The sequence below is a fragment of the Lissotriton helveticus genome, chromosome 10 (assembly GCF_964261635.1).
Source record: "Lissotriton helveticus chromosome 10, aLisHel1.1, whole genome shotgun sequence".
In the NCBI taxonomy this organism is placed as follows: domain Eukaryota; kingdom Metazoa; phylum Chordata; class Amphibia; order Caudata; family Salamandridae; genus Lissotriton; species Lissotriton helveticus.
The window spans coordinates 970,485,103-970,506,401 of record NC_136071.1 but is presented as its reverse complement, the minus strand read 5'-3'; the positions used below and the strand labels follow the sequence as shown (position 1 = coordinate 970,506,401).

General features: G+C 46.1%; 1 protein-coding gene across 1 annotated transcript in view; it reads left to right on the top strand.

Moving 5' to 3' along the window:
* The first annotated feature begins 211 nt into the window (after positions 1-211).
* The window catches only part of MTERF1 (mitochondrial transcription termination factor 1), a 33,306-nt gene continuing 12,218 nt past the window's right edge, over positions 212-21,299 (top strand). The window contains exon 1 of the mRNA XM_078664402.1: positions 212-330. The gene's annotated coding sequence lies outside the window, so the exon portion shown is untranslated. The remainder of the gene's footprint in view (positions 331-21,299) is intronic.

Here is a 21,299-nt window from a genome sequence, read left to right as displayed (position 1 = left end):
TTGCGCACAAATCGCAATTACATTAATAAAAACATGAACCACAGTTAGATGTTACACAAGCCGGAGGTAAAGCTAAAAACTCTAGCTCCAGCAAACTTTCCTAATTGTATTTTCAACTAAAAATGATAGACTAATAAAAGTACGGAAAGATACCGGCCAGCCTATCACAAGAGAGATCTCTGTGACAAATCATGAGCCTGATTTTGAGACCAATGAAAACGCGGTTTACAGGCTTACTGCAAGAAATAATTCTCAGTTTCGTTTCTGCGGCGTGAGAATGGGATCTGGCGTCTGGTTTGTTGCTGTTCTGGTGTTTCCTGATGAATCTTGGTAAGAAAAAACGACACCACTGGGTGGTATATAACTTCGCATCTGTTTTCAGCAGCTCGAGTTTTATATATGTTTGTAAATTAGAAGAGTGGTAGGCAACTCGTGAGTTCTGCGACAAAAAAGACTTTGCCTGAATAAATAAAACAGGGCTATCAATTTGGGTTCACGATACCTTGGGAGCCATAGTAATATAAAATGGGAATATGGAAAATAATTGACTTACTCCTACTGTCGGAGTGCATTTTGAGTTTGGTTTTTTATGTTCACAACTTCAGCAACAACAAAAGAGCAAATCATAATGCAGGTGTGTTGCAGGCATTTTTGCTACAGCGATAGTAGAGTACGTTTTCGGTCCACACTGGAAATATAATTATAATAGCTGTTTCTTTATCGTTCTAAAGTACTCCAAGATTTTAACTCCGACCGCGTTTTTTAGGTTTCGGCTACCGTCCCACTGCGTAGCAGTGGGCGGAGCCGAAATCTTATGTCTGTAGTATGGGGGCCTGAACACGCCCCTCTTCTCGATTGGCTGGCCTCGTAAATGCTGGCCAGCCATTGGAGGAGAGGAGCGTCACTGAGTTCAGGGCCCGCCTTGACGCGATTCGGGGGCGTTTCTGGGTCTTTTTTTAAGTCCCGCCCTCTCCTCTTCCCATTGGCTGGAATTTTACCTTCCAGCCAATAGGAAGGGGAGAGCACGCCCCCGAATCCCTACAGGACGCTGTGCTTTCCGAGCAGCGTCTACGAGGCCATGAGGTAAGCCTATTCGTCCGCTGTGTGTTACTGGGGCATTGGCAGATTACTCGGCCCTGCAAGGGGTTAACATCCAGCAACAGGTTTCACGAGGGGTGGACCTTCGACTCCACGATTTGCGCCCTCGAGCACACACTGTACAGTACCTTGGTAGGGGTTGTCGTGGACAAATGCGGGGGGACAGCGGTAGACCGGGACAGGGCTCAGCAGGGCGCCTGATGTGGGTCCGGCTCGTTACGGCGTCAAGACGGGCGGCGCTGGAGCGGGGCCTCCGAGGGGCTCTGCGGGCTTTCAGGGACGCTGTCTGTGTCCGGGCGTAGGTGTCCCTTCGACGCGAAGCTTTAGGGAGATCTGGGGCGGAAATGCCACATGGAGCAGCCTGTACGCGTTGTACAGGGCAGCTCCTCTTGATGCGGCGCGGCCTCGGGGATCTCTCCCGGTGCAGTGCAGTGCAGTACGCCTTCACCGGCTGGGGAGATAGGTCAGATCCGCAGTGAAGCAATCAAGCTGGTACGGCGCAGCCTCAGCGGGAAGGTACGGCGCGGAGCTGCTCATGCCTGTTCACAGATGGCGAGGCTGAATGAACAGCGACGACAATAATAAAGAGAAAACCGAAAGCGTCATTATGAGCCGCATAATTCCCTCTTGTGGTTTTAACAAGCAGCAATATAGTTATTTGGGTTTTCAAAACTGCTTTCTTTTGGAGTGATGCAGCGCTGCTACGCAACCTTTGAGGTGGAAATGAAAACAGAGGCACGAGAAAAGTAACTTAGCATTTCAAAGGACATCCTTCTATTTAATGCCTTCGGTACAACGCGGAAAAGAGTCAGGATTGCATACGGCCTGCGGTTAGGGTGAAATGTAAAACACGCGCTATAATACATCTGTGTTTTGCTTCGGCAGACTGACCTTTTCCATGTGTGGAACCGGGCACACGGATGCGCCCCGGAGTCGGTTTGAGAGAGTATACATAAAACGCGTTAGTCTGCGAGAAAATAAAATCCAGGGGTCAGACATCATGCCCTCGCGTGAGGTAGTTTGAGATGGGAAGAGAGAAGAAAGGGTGGGGGTGGGGGGGCTGTGATTTTTTTTTACTGCTGGTAGGTGTTGGGTGCTTGACCAGAGAAGCCGTGAAACTCGTTAATAATAACGGGCGGACGTACACTGACCCCGGGGGCAATGCTCATCTATTGATTTAATTGTTTAAATCACACTGCTTAATGGTCCCGGTCGGAAAAGTGTGCAGCTACTACAGGGGCAGCGAGGTTCGCAGAAATACTTCCTTTCAGCACATGTTTTTGATGTATAAATGGGAACCAGGTGTCGGCTTTGAAAGTGTAACGGAAATCCCCCTGGACTGTCAGTAGCTACGGGCATAAGATAAAACAGCTAAAATGTTCCATCTGCTTTAATTCTGAATTCCGAGATATGTATTGTTAATGCATAGACAAGGCAGTTATTTCCCAGGTCCAACCTTTCTGACGTGCTGGCCTACTGGCTCAAATGAGAGAGGGACTCATATTAGCTTTTGTGTCTGATGCGAAAATATTGATTTTCTAGTCATGCTTACGACTTCATAATTTTAATTTCAAAGTTGAATTGAAAAGTACAGTTGTTCTTTGAAGCTTCTCACATCCTACAGTCAGTTCAAGGTATAGGCCGTTGCTTATAACGTTGAGGTCGGAAAAACGTTCCAATACCTTTAAAGTAAACCACAGGCTACATGGGTGTGTGGGTATGAGACGCTCGTCATGTCTTTTATTTCTGATATTTATGTTTCCTTTGTCTTCATTGCTTGAATTTGCTTGCGAGGCAGTGTCACTCATAGTTGTTGAAATGTAACTCATAATTACACTGGGATTATGAAATTGTCACACATAGCAATCTGAAACCTTGGCAGCTATGTGGTCGAGGGCGCGAAGCCCTTCCGCTGCTACATGCAGGGGCGTTTCTGTGCCCACCTCACCCTCCTTCTGCCTTGAATTTCTCTGCCGGTGTCCTACAACTATTTTGTGCCGCGGCGACCTGTGCCAGGCTGTGAAAGTACAGTCCGAAGTCTGCTGCGCCCAGACCTTGCATGAGGACTTAAACATTAGCTGACCAGCTCAGTGACCATATGTCGGCTGAAACGACGTTCAATAGGGTAAGGGATGGGGTAAAATATGTATTCTGTAAAAGAAGGCTTCCCGTGAGTTTACATTCCGGAGAGACGAGGCAAACACACTAGCGAAATGCAGAAAATTGTGGACATGTCAATGCGGGAATCCCAGTGCAAGTAACAGAATAGACATTCATAGATGTTAATACGCCGGCAATGGGCACCGAAAAGGCACATTCAGTGCTCCATTGGTGTGAATTGAGGTAACTCAGACTCCGGCTTGGAACTGTCATGTCGTTGTCTTCTCTTAAAGTGTACTTAGCGGTGTAACAGCTTGGGTTGTTATAGGGGGTTAGTAAGCCCCCATAGCGATGCCGTGCTACACTAATTGCAGAAGGCGCTGCACAATTTATGTTAACACAACACAGACCTAAGCTGCCAAGTTTTTCAATCGAGCTTTGTAAATTGTTGCTGGATGGTGTCAACCCCGATTCTGCCACTAGGAGTCCCTGTAACTGAACTCTGGCCACAGACCTGTCATCAGACAAAAGTAATCTTACAGAGCCCATATTCCTCGTGCGCCCACACAAGTAAACACTTCAGTCTGTAATGCGGCATTAAAACACATAGGCGCGCCTGGAAATTGTCAGTGAGCGCATGAAGTGGCCACCCATGGAAACCGGTCACTGCATTCGAAAGTTGTGCTTTTCAGAACAGCATAAATGCTGGAACTATTCGGCCTGTTCTTTATCAACAGAAAGGGTAACAAGCACTGGCGTTGCCAATAGGTTTCGCATTTGGAAAGTTGGAGCTATTTGTTTTGTAAATGACATTTTATATTTATATATCGTTATTGGCATTGTCAATAACAATATATAAATATAAAATGTCATTTACAAAACCAATAGCTCCAACTTTCCAAATGCGAAACCTATTGGCAACGCCAGTGCTTGTTTTTTAATTGAGCGTGTGTCGACACCTGTTCGAGGACACCCAAAGAATATCTAGAGGTTACGAGCCAGGAAATTAACAGGTAGAACCAAGCTAAGGGTCGCCGTGCAGATAAAGTTTCTCAACAATTAAAAACACACCTGGAAGCTTTGGCAGTAATGCCATAATGGCACTGCATTGGTAAGTACTTATGAAACGTGATCATTTTAAAACCTAAACCTTTAGGGAACCAAGTGGCTAGACAGTTGTCACGTAAACCCTTTAAGTGGCCCCGATCATTATAGAGCAACAGTGTGTAGTCCATTGAATCAAACACAATAGGTTTTTGTACAACTGGTGCTTTAAGTCGCATATTTGATAGTGCTTTCTAACGCAATAATGAATAAAAAGGAGTTTTGGTGAAATAAAAAAATTTCATAACATCATTCAGTTTGAGCTGGCAAGCAGTGATGTATTAAGGTTTTTTTTTGTTTCACTTTGTACAAATCAGCCACTAAGTGGGCTTCTCCGTTTTTTTTGTTCAAGCTTTGTTTTTACCTCTTTGTATATTCTGCACTCTCTATGGAGAAGGTAATCTGGAAGACCCAAGTAAAGTGTGTTGCCATAATCAAGTCTGAAGTTTAGTGCTTGAATAAGTGTTTTCTTCACAGTAATAAATAGGAGAGGTAGGAAGAAAAGGGAGGTGTCCACGCTTTTTTTCCTTCTATCAGTCAGGAAGGAAGTTGGGCATTTCAGAGCTAAGCCACCAATTCCAATTGATTGAAGACGAGCCAGCAGTTTCTTATGGGAAAGGATGTCAAAGACCCCGCCACCATTGCTGTCTACAATGGTGGCGAAGTTCAAAGGCGTGGATAAAAAACTAAATATTCTGTAACCTTTTCCAGTCTTTCACCTTCAGGTAACTGTATATAAAATAAGTCCTGGCTTAAATGTAAAATAAATGCAAGTTAAGTTAATCAATGAGAAACGAACTATCCAACTTTATGAAACCTTGATTAGTTAATGCACTGCAGCGGTCTGTGCCAGTAATCAGAGAGCCATGGAATTTAATCCTGGTCGTCGCAGTAGAGAATAGTTAGGGGAGTAAGACAGGCCCTTGTGGTGCAGGGGCCTGTGTTACGCCTGATTCAGAGCTAGACTGGCTTGAGCTTTCAGTGAGAGAGAGAGAAACTCTGTTTATTTAGACCATAGTCTTTAAACCTTGAGATCGAATAAAATGCTACACATTGTACAAAATTAATCCGTATCAAAACCATACAAAATTTATAGAATCAGGCAGTTACTCTCTATGCCGCTCCCTATATCTTATCCTATGTTAAAAAGACATTCCATGGGTAGCTAATATATAAAATCGTTAAAAGGATTTTAAAAACAAGCTATACATAATAAAACTGGAGATTATTACATTTTAAAACTAGGCTAATTCATTATATTTCTCATTATTCACTTACAGTAGTATTCTAGTATCTTATGAGCTTTCAGCCCCTCGCATTTTAACATTTGATTATTTCTGGCAATGGAATACAAGTAGGTTCCTCAGTATCATTTCTTTAACTGTTCCTGCGCTAAGAGGTTCACCCCTTTCAGATAGTTACCGAGTGCTATTGCTATATCCAGATGTTCCATTCCTATCAGTCAATTCATTGCGCGTTGTCTTATGCCATATTTTGTAAATAAAGGTCGTAGGAACCGTTTTCTCACTTCTAGACATGTCAAGCAATCAAGTAATATGTGCAACATTTCACACTTGACCCCCAGGCCACACTTACATGTACCGTCCGGATATAACATTTCTGCCTTAACTCTCCCCTCCATTAGCCAAGGGATGGTACCAATTCGGATTTTCAGAATATCCCACCTAAATGCGTGATTTGGCAGAGTTTCTAAATACGGATACCCTGCCTCGTTTTCCCAAGCTTCTATCATATATTGGACTGATTTTTTTTATTTCTCAGGTATCCTATATCCTACCTTCTGGAGTACTCCCTTCCTTGTGCTCTGAGTGCACTCTTCGTGAACTCCATGTCTAAAGAATTTTGATTTACTCCCACATTTAGTCTCCAAATTATTTCCTTTATTTTTCTTTTTGCCTCCAACGCCCATCTTAGGTTACTGTGACGGATTTCCTTGCTACACCAGTGTGAGACTTTTTCGGCTTCCCCTTGGGATTGGCATTTCCAGAATCTTGCCACCGCCATTTTGGCCTGGGTATTCCATCCTATCATACCTGCTTCCAGCCTAATTGCCTGTATCATTGCTGACTTGGGCAATGACAGTAGCAATTTCAAGGCCTTACCTTCCTCCCGATCCCAACCTCCTTTACCGCTTAAGAGGAGCACCTCTGCCCCATACAGTACTTGGGGCGGAATCATGGCCTCATACGCTTTTAGCATGGGTTTTTGTGACATATCCCCATAATTTTTATTGAATTTTTTCAAGCCACAAATGGAGGAAGATACTTTTGCGTTTTGGTGTTCAAGTGTATGTCCCATTTTAGAGAGGATTCGAACCATAGACCAAGGTATTTATATTATTTTACCGTTTCTAATTTTATTTTATCTAGATACCAGCTAAAGCTCTTGCTCCCTTTTCCAAAGCACAGGATCTTTGTTTTTTCCATGTTTACTATCAACAATTTATCCTTACAGTATTCATTGAATGCGTTTAATTTTCTCTGTAGCCCGAGCTCTGTCTGGTCAGTAATCACAAGGTCATCTGCGTACAGCAAGCATGAGACCTTTCTACCATTCATTCTTATTTATTTATTTATTTCGAGAGTTTTATATAGCGCTACTGGACCCGAGGGTATCAGAGCGCTTCACAAGATCAATATACATACACGAAATAGATAACAATGTGCATTAATCATGAAAATTCAAAACATAACATTCACATGGAAAGGAGGTAGCCAGGTATGACGGCATAGCCGCATGCTAATAACCAAGGAGGGTAAGAGTGGGGAGGGAAGGCAGGGAGAATAAGAAGAAGGTGGAAGGTATAAAGAGTAGGAGAAAAAGGGGGTGAGAAACAGGCGGAGAGGAGGTTAGAGAGGCGAGTAAAGGGGAGAGGTGATGGGAAAGGCAGGGGGTAGGAGTCGGGCAGCATTCGAATCAGAGACTTTACAGAGACTTTAGGTGCCCCAGTATTTGTCGAGAAGCGATTTGAGCCTTTTTTTGAAGAGAGGGTAGGAGGGGTTGCAATGGAGATCTTTGGGGAGAGAGTTCCAGATCGTAGGGGCATTACCCGAGAATGCTCGGGATTGGGCTTTTTTGCATTTGAGTTTGGGCGGGATTAGGACCAGGGAGTTCGTGCTCATAAGGGACCTAGAGCATCCAGCTTTTTGTATTTTGGCAGCCAGATAAGAGGGGGTGCTAAGGTGAAGATCTTTGTACGTAATGCATGCAATTTTGTATGTGGATCTACCTTCGATTGGGAGCCAGTTGAGGTTTTTAAGGACAGGAGAGATGTGGTCGAATTTTTTACAGTCGGAGATAAGTCTGGCAGCGAGGTTGAGAACACATTTAATCGGTGCCAGGTGTATTTTAGGAGTGCCGGCGAGTGTTGCGTTACCATAATCAATTTTAGACAGGAGAAGAGATTGGACAATGATTCTGAAGTCATCGGCAGGAATAAAAGGTTTTAGTTTTTTGAGGTGATGAAGGGTGAAAAGGGCACTTTTGCTAGCATTTTTAATGTGTGGGATGAGGTTCAGGTTTAGATCAATACTGATGCCTAGGGATTTGACAGAGTTCGAGGTGGAGAGGGGGCAGTTGAGAGCTGTGATATCATTGATCCAGAGTTGAATAGGGAGGGAGTTGCTCTTGGGACTGAATAGGATGATTTCAGTTTTCTTAGGGTTCAGTTTGAGGTGGTTGAGGTGGAACCATGCTTGGACTTTACTCAATGTGTCGTTAAGGTGAAGGATGTCATTGTGGGATTTGATCTTGTAGTAGAGTTGGGTGTAGTCTGCATAGAGGTGGTAGGATATTTTGGCATCTTTTAGAATGAGGGTGAGTGGTTCCATGAATAGGTTGAATAGTGTGGGGGAGAGGATAGAGCCTTGGGGAAAGCCAAGTGAGACCGGTTGGGGTTTGGAGAGGCATTGACTGAGCTTAATTTGTTGGGATCTGTTTTGAAGGAACGAGGAGAACCAATTGAGTATGGTGCCTTCAAAACCAAATCGAATTTTAAGGGTGTTAAGGAGGGTGGGATGGTGTACAGTATCGAATGCTGCCGAAAGGTCAAGGAGGATTAGCAGAGAGGATTCACCTCTGTCCAGAGAGCGGTGAATGTCATCAGAAATATTGAGCATAGCCGTTTCAGTACTGCATCCTTTTCTGAAGCCTGACTGGAACGTGTCAAGGAGATTGAAAGAGATTATATGGTTATCAAGTTGAGAAAGGACACATTTTTCCAAGGCTTTAGAGAGGAAGGGAAGGTTAGAGATGGGGCGAAGGTTGTTGAGGTCATTGGGGTCGGCGGTGGAGTTTTTGAGGATGGGCGTGATTTGACCTAATTGAAGGGAGGCAGGAACACAACCCGTTGAGAGAGAGGAGTTGATGATGTTGGTCCAAAGTGGGGCAATGATGTGTTTGAATTCTTGGACCAGGCGTGAGGGGAGAGGGTCTTTAGTGTGGGAGGATGGTTTGAGTTTAGAGATGATATTGATGATAGCTGTTTCAGAGACAGGGGAGAATTCGCTCCAGGAGGCATTGTTTTTAGTATGGTGATGTGTGAGAGAGGAGTCTGGGAGGGGGGATATTGCGAGTGGTTGGAAGATGTCGTGAAACGGGGGAGAAGAGAGCGAGCTAGAGCTATGAATGTTAGGGAGGAGGTGATGTTTGAGGGGAGGATGAGGTGAGAGAGGGGTGGCGGCAAAGGAAAGTTCATCGCGTTGACTTTGTTGGAGAAGAAGCTTGCTATTTCTTCACATCTTTCAATAGTGGCTGGTATTTTGGGAGCGCCAGTGGTTTGTTTTTTAACAATATTAAAGAGTTCTCTGGTTCGGTTTCTTGCATGATCTAGCTGCATGCGCAGATGGGAGGCTTTTTCATTGAAGATGTGTTTTTTATATTGTGCCCTCGCATTTCTCAGAAGCACCAAATTGTCAGTGGTGGGATGATTCCGCCAGGTACGTTCTGAATGCCTTAGTGCCCGTCTTTCCATGTTAAGGTCCAAGTTGAACCAGGATTTTGGTGGGATGTTTTTTTCTTGTTTGTGTTTAATAGGGGCAATTTGATTCAGGGCATCACAAATCGAATTGTTGTAGTGGTCTGTAAGGTCGTTGGTGCTATGTGAGAGAGGGGGGAGAAGTAAGCGAGAGTTAATGGTAGATTCCAAATCTCCCGGTGGAATGAGGTGAAGTTTACGAGTAGGTTTCATTGGTAAATTGCCTGTGGGGGTCGGCTATATACCATGACCATTTAATTTAAAGAGGATAAGGTGATGGTCGGACCAGTCTACAGGAAGGATCTTAGAGAGGGAGGCGAGATCCTTGTTAGTCAGGATAGCATCAAGAGTGGCGCCTTTGGTGTGGGTTGGGGATTGGCATAGTTGGATCAGGTATGTAATGTCCATGATATCTTTAAACCGGATGACCGCAGGGTCGTCATTTTTATTCCAATGGATGTTGTAGTCTCCTAGAAAGATGTTTTTAGAGTGGGATAGTGACGCTTTCGTGATAAGATCAGCCATCTCTTCAGTAAAGGAGATAGAATTTCCAGGGGGGTGGTAGATAGTGTGAAGCCTAATGGTAGGGAAGCCTGGGGTATTGATATCAGCGCAGAGGTATTCAAATGTGGTTGGGTTTTGTAATTGGACAAGCGATATATTAAGATTGTCTCTGAAGATTATGGCAAGGCCACCTCCTATTTGTTAACTTCTATCTTTTTTAATGATAAGATAACCAGGGGGAGTAAGCAGGTCTAGAATAGGCGTGGAATGGGGGTTAAGCCAGGTTTCGGTAAGGAATGCTATGTCAATGTTTTCACTGAGAATAGTTTCTGCTATCTCAGTTGCATGGCAGGAGGCGGATCGGCAGTTAATCAGCAAGCATGACGGGGGGGTGGGGTCGGGTAATTGGGATGGGGGCAGGGGGGTACAGGTTTTAGTTGTTGTGGTGATGTGGGGAGAAGGGGTAGTCTGCAAGTACCCAGGAGAACAGGGATAGCGGATAGGGATAGTTACATTCTAGGGCTGGCACTCTTTTCCACCTCTAGTGCTGCAGGCAGGTCAGCTAAAAATATTGAAAAGAGGATGGGGCTAAGACGCAGCCCTGTCTCAGCCCATTCCCTATTTCTATTTTCCTCGTCAATACCCCTTGTGTGTCTTTAATGACTTGGGCCCAGTTCCCTCTATGCAATTCTTTCAAGATTTCAAGTAAGCAAACCGGGATTCCATATTTAATCAGGCACTCCCATAATTTCCCCCGATCCACCGAATCAAAGGCTGCCCGGAAGTCGATGAAGCAACAAAACAAGTTCCCCTTTTGTTCTATCGACTTCCGGGCAAGAGCCCAGAGAGCATAACAGTGATCCACAGTGGAGTGCCCTTCTTTAACCCCCCCCTGTTCCACCGGGATAATTGCGTTCTCCTCTACCCAATCCTTTAAATTGCCTAACACTATTTTAGTGAATATCTTCTCCCCAATGTCCAGTTGATTAATTAATCTATAATTTTTCGGGTTGTTCATCTCTCCTTTCTTATGTATGGGCCTTATTCTAGCCCAATTCCAGTTCCGGGGAGTTTCCCAGTGTCTAGGATGACTTCAAACATGTTAGCAAAAGATTCCGCCCACCAGTCTACATGAGTTTTAATTATCTGAGCCGGGAGGTTATCCGGGCCTGCCGCTCTTGTGAGGTTCAAACCCTTTATCGTCTTTTTAACCTCTTGGACAGACAAACCGGGTTTTATATCTGCTACCAGACCGCTCCAGTCTGTGTACAGATTTTCTTCCCAGTCTTTCCCTGGGCTATACAGGTCCTGTAAATAATCCTCCCATGCTGACTCTTCTACTATGCAATTCATTGCCCCTGGCTTGCGATCTGCTGCTGAGTGAACTAGCTTCCAGAACTGGAGTAAGTTCTTAGTTTCGATTGCCTCAAGTAATTTTAGCCAGCATCCCTCTTTAAATTCCCTTTTTGCCTTTCTAATAAGCATGTTATATTCTCTTTTTAAGCCCACTAAGGTGTTTACACTACCCTGGTCTCTCTTTAAATGATTACGGCGGGTCATTCTCCTAACTTCTCTTTTTTTTCTCCTGGCATTCCCTTGTGAACCAGCCGGTGAGTTTCTCTGTCTTTAGACTTCTCAATTTGTTTTTGTTTTTGCACCTATTTATATTTTTTAGCCCCTTCATGAGAGTTTGGATCACCTCCTCAATTTTTCTTACGTACCATTCAAGGCTCTGACCCCTTGCTGTCTTCAGGTCTAGCTTCTGTTGTAATTTTATTCATCTGGAGACATATTCTTCCGTAAGCCTAGTTGTGCAACGTCTAGGGTAGTCCACCTCTTGTTCCATTACCTGTGGGCTAGATTCAAATTGCACATCGGCGATCTCCAAAACGACCACAATATGATCACTTCCTTCTCTATTCAAGATCTTAAACCCGGAGATTAATCGGAAATTCCACGGTGTGATAAAGGCATAATCTATAGGGCAGATTTGTGAGCCCAGTTTAAATGTTTTTTTAGCGGGGCAATCTAAATGGCATCTTCCATTTAAACAATCAGGTTTTTAGTTCCCAAGAGGTTTCGCAACTGCATGTCCTTAGCACTAGTTATACATTCAGGGAAGGTAGCTCGTGGAATCTCATAGACCTCCAATATATCTTGAAACCAGCAGTCTACATTCTTGAGGTGTAGTTTGTGATTAAAATCACCCATTAAGATAATCATATCCCTGCAGTATTTTTCACAAAGATAATCCATATCCTCCTTGAAGAGAACCATTTCTTCTGCATATTGTTCTATAGTGGCCCATTGCATGTACACATTTATCATCAAAATTGTATCCATTTTTATGCCCCCTAGTAACAGTATTCTGCAGGCCAACAGCCATTTCCATTTCACAGTTATTTTGATTACTTTTTTCATGATCTTAGTCGATACCAGGGTCATTATTCCACCAGCAGCTCGCCCATATCTACATTTCTTTGCTGGTCGATTTAGCTGGTAGAAACCATCAAAAATCGGGGTCTTGCCACATACCCAAGTCTCCTGGATACACATGATCTCCTGATTTTCTCCCAATTCCCTTATATTTAGTTTCAGGTCATTTCCTAGGCCATTTATATTCCAGGAGGCTAGTCTTATGCTATGTGGCATACCTTTTTCCTATTCAATATCATCTAGCCAACCTCCCTCCCCCCCGGTCTTTAACATTTTTCGATGAGGGTCCTGCCTGGCCAGACTCCTTGCTCCAGTTTCCCCACCAGTGTTCAACCTCTGAGTTATTTGCTACTATTTTTATGTTTCCTAGCGGCATTTCCTCCTCTTCCTCCTGATCACATATTCTAACCTGTCTCTTTCCCAAACCAGCGTGGCATTTTAGAAAATTATTTCCCTGCCACCCCTTTCCTTCTACTAAAACTTTGTTCTCGTTTAGTAGGCGAATTCCTTCCTTTTGTAGCTCGTTTGCTGCCTTCTCAATCGAATCTTTTACCAGGTTTGAGTACAGCGTGATTCTAGTAATCTCCTTTCCTTCTCTAGTTTGTCTGAAACCCACTACCCTAATGTCGTTCGTTCCTATCTCTTTCAATTTCTGACATTTGGCAAAACTTTGCAGGAGTTGTGATCTGTTTAAGGGCGGCCTCTTACCGAACTTCTTTCCCCCTGTCCTTAGCGGGATTTGTTCGAGGTATAACCCCATATTGTCGTTTCCCTCTTTCCTTGCCCTGCTGGGTACAGAAGGTTCATTCGTATTGGCCTTCACTGACTGGTTATTAGGTCTGTATACTCTCAATTCCCCCCCCTTCAGCTGAGCTATGGATTTATTGTCGACCAGGTTCTTCTGGGGTTTTGGTATGTTATGTGGGCGCGCACCTTTTTTGATATACTCAACTGGGGGTTGGGTCCCTTTGTTTCATTTCCTCTCATATTGTCTTCCACTTCCATCACTACTTCTTCCTCAGGGGTGTGGCTCACCTTCCTTACGTTTTTTTTTCCTGCGCCTCTTACTCTATTTATTTTCCCACGCCTTGTCTGCTCTGCTCTTCTTATTATCCTCATAGGCCACTTTGAGATATATATCTGGTGGCCCTCTTTGGGTTGTTTGTCGGTTTGACGCTGGCCCTCCCCCCGCGGAGGAGGGTCAGGGTTGGGGATTTTACCTGCCGTACTTGGCATATGCTCATTTCCCTTTGGGGGTTTAACAGTTTCCCCCTGTGCCTGAATTTGGGGCTCAGGATCGGGGATTTGTCTTATCATGTTTGGCATATGTGATTTAATCCCCCGCAGGTCCCCCTCTATGTTAGCTAAATACGTTTTCTGTGTTTTTAGAATAGAGTTATTAGACAAGGTTACTTCTAAAAGTCCTTTGTAATATTAACATTTGGTCCAACATAGATGTAGCTGACAATGATGAAAGGTCACGATTTGATTAGAGGTTTGACTCTGGTGTTTTATCCAATTCGGCACTGTCTTAAACTGATGTTTCCGACTTCAGGCGGGCTTTTATTTTCACTTCTTTTCTGGCTTATCCTGCTCCTCTGGGAGGTTTCTGTTGCTCTCTCCGTCACTACCCGAGGGATTGGGCTGTCCATTGGGATCGGGCTGTCCAAGGATCCTCCCTCCAAGTCATAGGAAAAAGGATCACGTGGAGATGATGACAGCCGTGGCGAGGTTAAGCTCCCATGGTCTAATAAAAGCTGTAACGACTGATTGGCCATATTAAGGGAGTTGGACACGTGTATCTCCAGGGGTAGGGATGCACATGCGTTCTCCTCCCTCTCCTGACTTCCATTCGGGGATGCCACTTTGCTTGCTGTGATATCTTTGCCTTTTGCAGGTGTAAACGCCTTTTTGAAATGTTTCCCCATAAACTCCTTTATTGAGTTTGACGCTGCGCTACCCAGGTTTTGGCCACCACCTTAGGCCTTTTTGCTCCTTTCCTTTTAGCTTTCGGTGTCATTTCAATACACTCACTGCTCTCTTCCAAATTTCCCGGGCTTGCTGCATTTGCTGCATTTAATCTTGGCCACAAGTTGTGTTCTACCAATTTTTTCCCTTTTTGAGGCCATCGTTGAGTTTCTCCCAGCACCGTTAGAGCTCGCCGGGAGTTAGTCTCCTTCATATCCCCTGTTATACCCTTTATAACAGTTTTTAGGAGGAAGTATGAAAGAACTGTTAAGTGCGTCTACTCGGTCAAAGTCCAGGTCTTTTAGACACTCTGCTACCCTAAACGTGCACTGTAGATTGTCTTTGCTTAGGTTCACATCAATACAGTCACCATATGTTGTCTGTGTGAATCTCCAAGCCTGGACTCAAGATACACATAAAATACGGGGTAGTGTTCAGAGCTCTAACCTCCTCGCCGCTCCCCCACTTACCTCTGTGTGTCTGTCAGATCAGCCTTCGTGCCCGTGCCGTGCCCCATGATCCGCTGATTAGCCAGGAGCAGGGAGCCCCCTGGTCGTGGCGGCTCCTTCCTCCTCGCTTTTTCTGCCTTCCTTTTGTGCAGTTTTATACTCTTTTGTGCTCCTTCGCTGTTTGTATAGCCGAATTGCCTCCTTCCTCGTAAAGCGTACTTTTAGCCTACTTTCCGCTCTACTCGCGGCATTCAGGATCCTCGTCTCTCCCTCTACTCTCAGCTCTCGGCGTGTGACATCAGACAGAGAGAGGACGGTGCTGCGGGGCGGCCGTGATCAGACGTGGCGGGCAGGCAGGTAGGCAACGAGGTGTTTGATTGCAGCGCACACAGAGCTTTCAGTGGCTTGCCTTCCTCTTCGAGTAACCCTTTAGAAATGCCGGACACTCTCTCCAGAGCTTGATAGTAGGCAAAGACTAATTATCCATACTTGATTTTGGAGAGGGGGCTGGCACGTATGTGCACTCTTCACTGTTCCTCAGGGAACGCACACACAGGAACATAGAGCTCTTAAGTTTCTCAGGTCCATGCACAAGTAAGTATCTAGTCCTGATCTTCTAAGAGAATCAAGTGGGCTACAAGTCCTCGCATCTCAAGACAAAAACCTGGACAGACTTGGAAAACTTGAGAGCTCTGTAACCCCGGCTCATTATATTACACAAAGGACTGTTCTTCTGACATTAGGGCACCCCAGGAGTATGTTTTGATAACAGTACATGGTGTTTGCTTGAATGCGTATTACACTACATCTTTGCCTGGCACATAGATGTCACCAGGGCACATGTAGAATTCCTTATTAGTCTATCATGTCACATGAACAGTTGTTTAAGGTACATGGGTCAATAGATCATCAACATATGCTTTATACAGCTTAAAGATGGGTGTTGAGTAATTATTGTCGCAAAAAACACAGTTGATGGACAGAGTGTAGAACAATGTCATACATTCATCCCAGTACAATGATCTGGGCCTAAATCCATCGTTTTTTTGCACTCCACACCACCATGGGTTTGACACTGGCTATATGCAAATCAGCTCTGACCCTGTGCCTCATGGGAACAATCCAGTCCGAACTACCAAGCCATGTCTTTCCCAGACCGGAATCAAGCATCCAAGGACCGGTTTCTGGATATCGGCCTTCATCAGCCTGGATAGCTTGACTCCAGTGGTGTGGAGAGCATGGGACTCACGTCTGAGCATTCCCAGCCCACTCGAGGTGAAAATTGCAAAAAACACAGTTGATGGACAGAGTGTAGAACAATGTCATACATTCATCCCAGTTTCCGGTCCAGGGAAGGCATGGCTTGGCAGTTCGGGCTGGACTGTTCCCATGAGGCACAGGGTCAGACTGATTTGCATATAGCCATGTCTGAACTGGGGTGGCAGAGTGGGCTAAAGAACGGTGATGGATCAAACCCAGATCTTTTGACTGGGTGTGAGTGTTTGATTGGTTCAGATGCTCCGTCCATCACCACCCCCTTTTGTACCGCTTTGGCCGCCATAAGTGTGGCAGGGTATGCTCAGACGTGAGTCCCTTGCTCACTTTGCCACTGGATTCAAGCAAGCCGGGCTGAAGACGGCTGGAATGCCAAACCGGTCCTCGGAAGCTTGTTTCCGGTCCAGGGAAGGCATGGCTTGGCAGTTCAAGCTGGACTGTTCCCATGAGGCACAGGGTCAGACTGATTTGCATATAGCCATGTCTGAACTGGGGTGGCAGAGTGGGCTAAAGAACGGTGATTGATCAAACCCAGATCTTTTGACTGGGTGTGAGTGTTTGATTGGTTCAGATGCTCCGTCCATCACCACCGCCTTTTGTACCGAGTAATTATTGTCTGCAGGATTACCTAGAACTGTGATTTTAGGTCTGATACAAAAACACATGTATCGTTATGTGAGAGTACTACAGAAGTCCTTGTTTTTTATGTACACTACCTTTGTGAATTGACCCTGAAACCTCCAACTCCCAATTTGTAAAAGTGCAAAGAGAGCACAGTCCTTTTGGTTTGTACTAAGTTCTTTGATTTGCCCCTGACCATTTTAATCCTATTCCCATTTTCGAAGTTTCGGGGAGAGTTCACAAAGGCATATATCAGTACTTAAATGAGTACTGCAGGAATATTGTTTTATGTTCTCCATAATGTCTTTGTGAAGAGGCCTCTTAGTGTCCATTTGACAAGAAAATAGTCTACATCCCTTCTTGGTGGTTATGGGTATGTGGCTCTCTACTTGCAGATCAGTGGCAGTGTTTATTCACACTGATCCAAAGTTTTGCATTGAGTCAGCACTACACATTTGCAAGTGCATTGTAATAAATTTGAATATGAAATCAGAATAAATGGTAGTTAACTGTATGGACATGTATTCTAAACTCAGGCTCGAGAATGAATGTGATATTAATCCGCTGTGCTAAGGGTAGTAATGGGCCTTTGAAAGGTGGCAGGAGGTGGGATGCAGTGAATGAGAGTAGAACGGGAGCGTGAGAGTGAGCAAAACCTGTTGGAGGTGAATGGGATAGAGGTGGAAAGAGAAAATGAGAGGTGGAGAGGGAAAGTAGGAGGTAAAGAGACGGAGAGCAAAATCTGAGAAAGATCTTTGGGAAAGAGTGAAATGCCTCCATTGTGTCTGGCAGAAGGTAAAAATGTGAGATGAGTAGCAGTCTGTAGCAGGGTATGAAATGCATATGGTTTTGTGCTGATGTGAGTTAGATGGCAGCTGATAGAAGAGGAGTACTGAGTTAAGGATGGAAGGTGTGTGAGAGGGTGGTAGAACTTGGTGGGGTGCTGTTAGCGAGTGCAGAATACGGTGTGTAGGAGTGTGGCAGGAGTGTTATTTGAAATTCTATTTTTCAGTGCTGCAGGTAACAAGTAACATTTAATGGTGCTCCGCATGTGACCTTATTGCTGAAGATGTCTGCTATGAACATTTGCTCACTGAGCTATCTTGGTGGTTGTGGGATGATGTCAGTTATGATCTCCGGAGGAGGGCCAGGAGCAAATCTGCTTTACAGAGTGGAGATGAATTGAGCGGATGTTCGATCATCCATGGGACTAACATAAGGCTTAAACAGCAAGATGGCTAAGTGAGATAACTGGTTGCTGCCGAAATGTACCATAATTGTAAGGTCACAAGTTTGAATCTTAGCAAGGCCGACAGTCTTTCATTCTTACTACTTCACTAAATTGAATACCAATAAATTAATTAACAGTAACACTGGCTACTTACAATATTTAGAAACAACAGAAGTGCTTTGAGAAGCACTGTATAAAACAAGCATTGGAAATGCAATAGGTCTCGCAATAACGCGAGTCTGAACTATTAGCATTGTAAATGATAATGCCCTTTATTTTTGCGTTCTGGTTTTTGGAACATAAATAAAAGGCTTTGTCATTTACAAGGCCTATAGCTTAAATTTGCGTTAAAACGAGACCTATTGCATTGCAATGGTGGTGGTGCTGCTGAGTTTTCTCTGAATCTGCACCCACAATCTGCACTCTGAATCTGCACTCTGAATCTGCACTCTGAATCTGCACTCTGAATCTGCACTCTAAATCTGCACTCTAAATCTGCACTCTAAATCTGCACTCTAAATCTGCACCCACAATCTGCACCCACAATCTGCACCCACAATCTGCACCCACAATCTGCACCCACAATCTGCACCCTGAATCTGCACTCTGAATCTGCACCCACAATCTGCACCCACAATCTGCACTCTGAATCTGCACGCTGAATCTGCACCCACAATCTGCACCCACAATCTGCACCCACAATCTGCGAGTGGCGTTGCGTGTGTGAGTGGCGTTGCGTGTGTGAGTGGCGTTGCGTGTGTGAGTGGCGTTGCGTGTGTGAGTGGCGTTGCGTGTGTGAGTGGCGTTGCGTGTGTGAGTGGCGTTGCGTGTGTGAGTGGCGTTGCGTGTGTGAGTGGCGTTGCGTGTGTGAGTGGCGTTGCGTGTGTGAGTGGCGTTGCGTGGCTGAGTGGCGTTGCGTGGCTGAGTGGCGTTGCGTGTGTGAGTGGCGTTGCGTGGCTGAGTGGCATTGCGTGTGTGAGTGGCGTTGCGTGTGTGAGTGGCGTTGCATGGCTGAGTGGCGTTGCGTGGCTGAGTGGCGTTGCGTGGCTGAGTGGCGTTGCGTGTGTGTGGCGTTGCGTGTGTGTGTGTGGCGTTGCGTGTGTGTGTGGCGTTGCGTGTGTGAGTGGCGTTGCGTGGCTGAGTGGCGTTGCGTGGCTGAGTGGCGTTGCGTGGCTGAGTGGCGTTGCGTGGCTGAGTGGCGTTGCGTGGCTGAGTGGCGTTGCGTGTGTGTGTGGGGTTGCGTGTGTGGCGTTGCGTGTGTGAGTGGCGTTGCGTGTGTGAGTGGCGTTGCGTGTGTGAGTGGCGTTGCGTGTGTGAGTGGTGTTGCGTGTGTGAGTGGCGTTGCGTGTGTGAGTGGCGTTGCGTGTGTGTGTGGCGTTGCGTGTGTGTGTGGCGTTGCGTGGCTGAGTGGCATTGCGTGTGTGAGTGGCGTTGCGTGTGTGAGTGGCGTTGCGTGTGTGAGTGGCGTTGCGTGTGTGAGTGGCGTTGCGTGGCTGAGTGGCGTTGCGTGTGTGTGTGGCGTTGCGTGTGTGTGTGGCGTTGCGTGGCTGAGTGGCGTTGCGTGGCTGAGTGGCGTTGCGTGGCTGAGTGGCGTTGCGTGTGTGTGTGGCGTTGCGTGTGTGTGTGGCGTTGCGTGTGTGAGTGGCGTTGCATGGCTGAGTGGCGTTGCGTGGCTGAGTGGCGTTGCGTGGATGATAGTGGGCTTGCGTGGGTGTGAGTGGCGTTGCGTGTCTGTAAGTGTTGCTGTGTGGGTGAAAGTGGCACAGAGCCTTTGATGTGGCCTGGCGCAGGAGAAATGCTGCTGCTGCTAATTAAATACAAGAGTGGCCGGGAAGCGGCCGGGAAACACAAGTACGGCCGGCCACATAATTAGGGGAGGAGAAGCCGCACAGCACACGCTGGGAGAAGCCCTTTGATGTGCTGTGCGGCCGCGATGCGCGCTGGGGGAGGGGGGAGGGCCATTAGCCTGACGAAGGGTGGGAGGGACATTGAGGAACAGATGGCCATGAAAGTGTATGGGCCAAAAGCGCTGTAGAAACTAAATGGGGGGCACTACCAACCAGAATATAAGATCCTTAAGTATTGCCCGGCGGTGTCGCCTCTTGAACCCACAAAGAAGTTAAACTATTGAAGAGGCAGGCGCTGGAGACTGGAAGGCAGGAAACAAGGTTTTTATTCTCTCCGGAGGAGAACACAACGAAACGGACAGAAGGTATCGTTCTGGGGTGCTCTAACTGCATCCCTGAGGCCTGGCCTCTTATACACACGTTTATCTGTTTATTGCATGTAACACATTTTCGTCGATACTTTGATGTACGGAAAGACATCCTTAGAATCCCCCCCTTCCCAGCCCGTTCCCACGCAAGATTACAGTGGAAGTCCCCGCCCCGTTCACAACAGGTGATGATCATCGCGCAGCTGGATATTCCGCCGATCCACGGAGTGTGTGGGTTTCGATCGGATCTCGTGGGATGGGGGGGGGCTTTGATCATCTCGGGGGTCCTTTGAGGAGGGAAGCTTTCTATTGTACGGGGAGGGGCAAGGGATTGGTATCGGCAGAGCTGGGTGTCGGCCTGGGAACGGGGAAGACAAACGGGCACACGGGGAAATGGGGTATGCATCAAAGGGCCGGGGATCATAAATGGGAAGAGGGGAGGTGTCGCGCTGGGAACAGGACGAGGGTCTGGGGCAGAGCAGCGCTGAAGAGGGGTTTTATGATTCGCGGCAGGTGCAGGCAGGGGGGTTGTCAGTATGCGGGGGATGCCGGCGAAGTTAGGAGTGGGAGAGAGGCGCGCTGGCTCTCGGCGGGAGCAGGGAAGCCATGGTGTTCAAAATGGCGGCTGTTTTACGCGCACAAAAAGGTTAAGGAGAGCAAGAGGGCGCCGATAATGTTGACGGTTTCAGCCTACTTTCAACAGCGCGTGCCTGTACGTGCACTCGAAGAAAACGCCACGAAAAAAAGCGGTGGTTTGACAATCAGTTCGAGCACTTGAATTCTCGGCCATTTCCCATTCCTTCGGAATGGTAAAGGACGAGACCTAAAAAGTAGTTGTTTGTATTGATGCAAATACTAAGATAAAATTTGCAGTCGCCTTCTTGGAACGGAAGATTAAAACCTAACTAGAAAAAAAGGATGCTGCATCATGACATATATATTTGCATCCAAACATATGTATCATCACCCTCTTGCAGCCTATTTTTGTTTTTCCAATGCTGCTGTCCATTAGCAAACAAGCTAATTTCCTTTTTACTGATAGAGAACTGCATTCAGACCCTCCAGCATTTCGCGATTTCGCGATTCACGAAAAAATCGCGAAATTAGCTGAATAGCGCGATGCCCGCAATATTTCCAATTATTGCCGCGATATTTACAGAAGCGTTAGTAAAACAATTTCCTTAATGGCTGTGCGCGCACACGTCACTACGTGGCGCCGTTCAGCCGTCTAGTACCCCAGGCCCTTCCTCCAGCAAGATCGAAGCATTTAGGCGCCTACGTGGCTTTGATGTGCAAATGCAC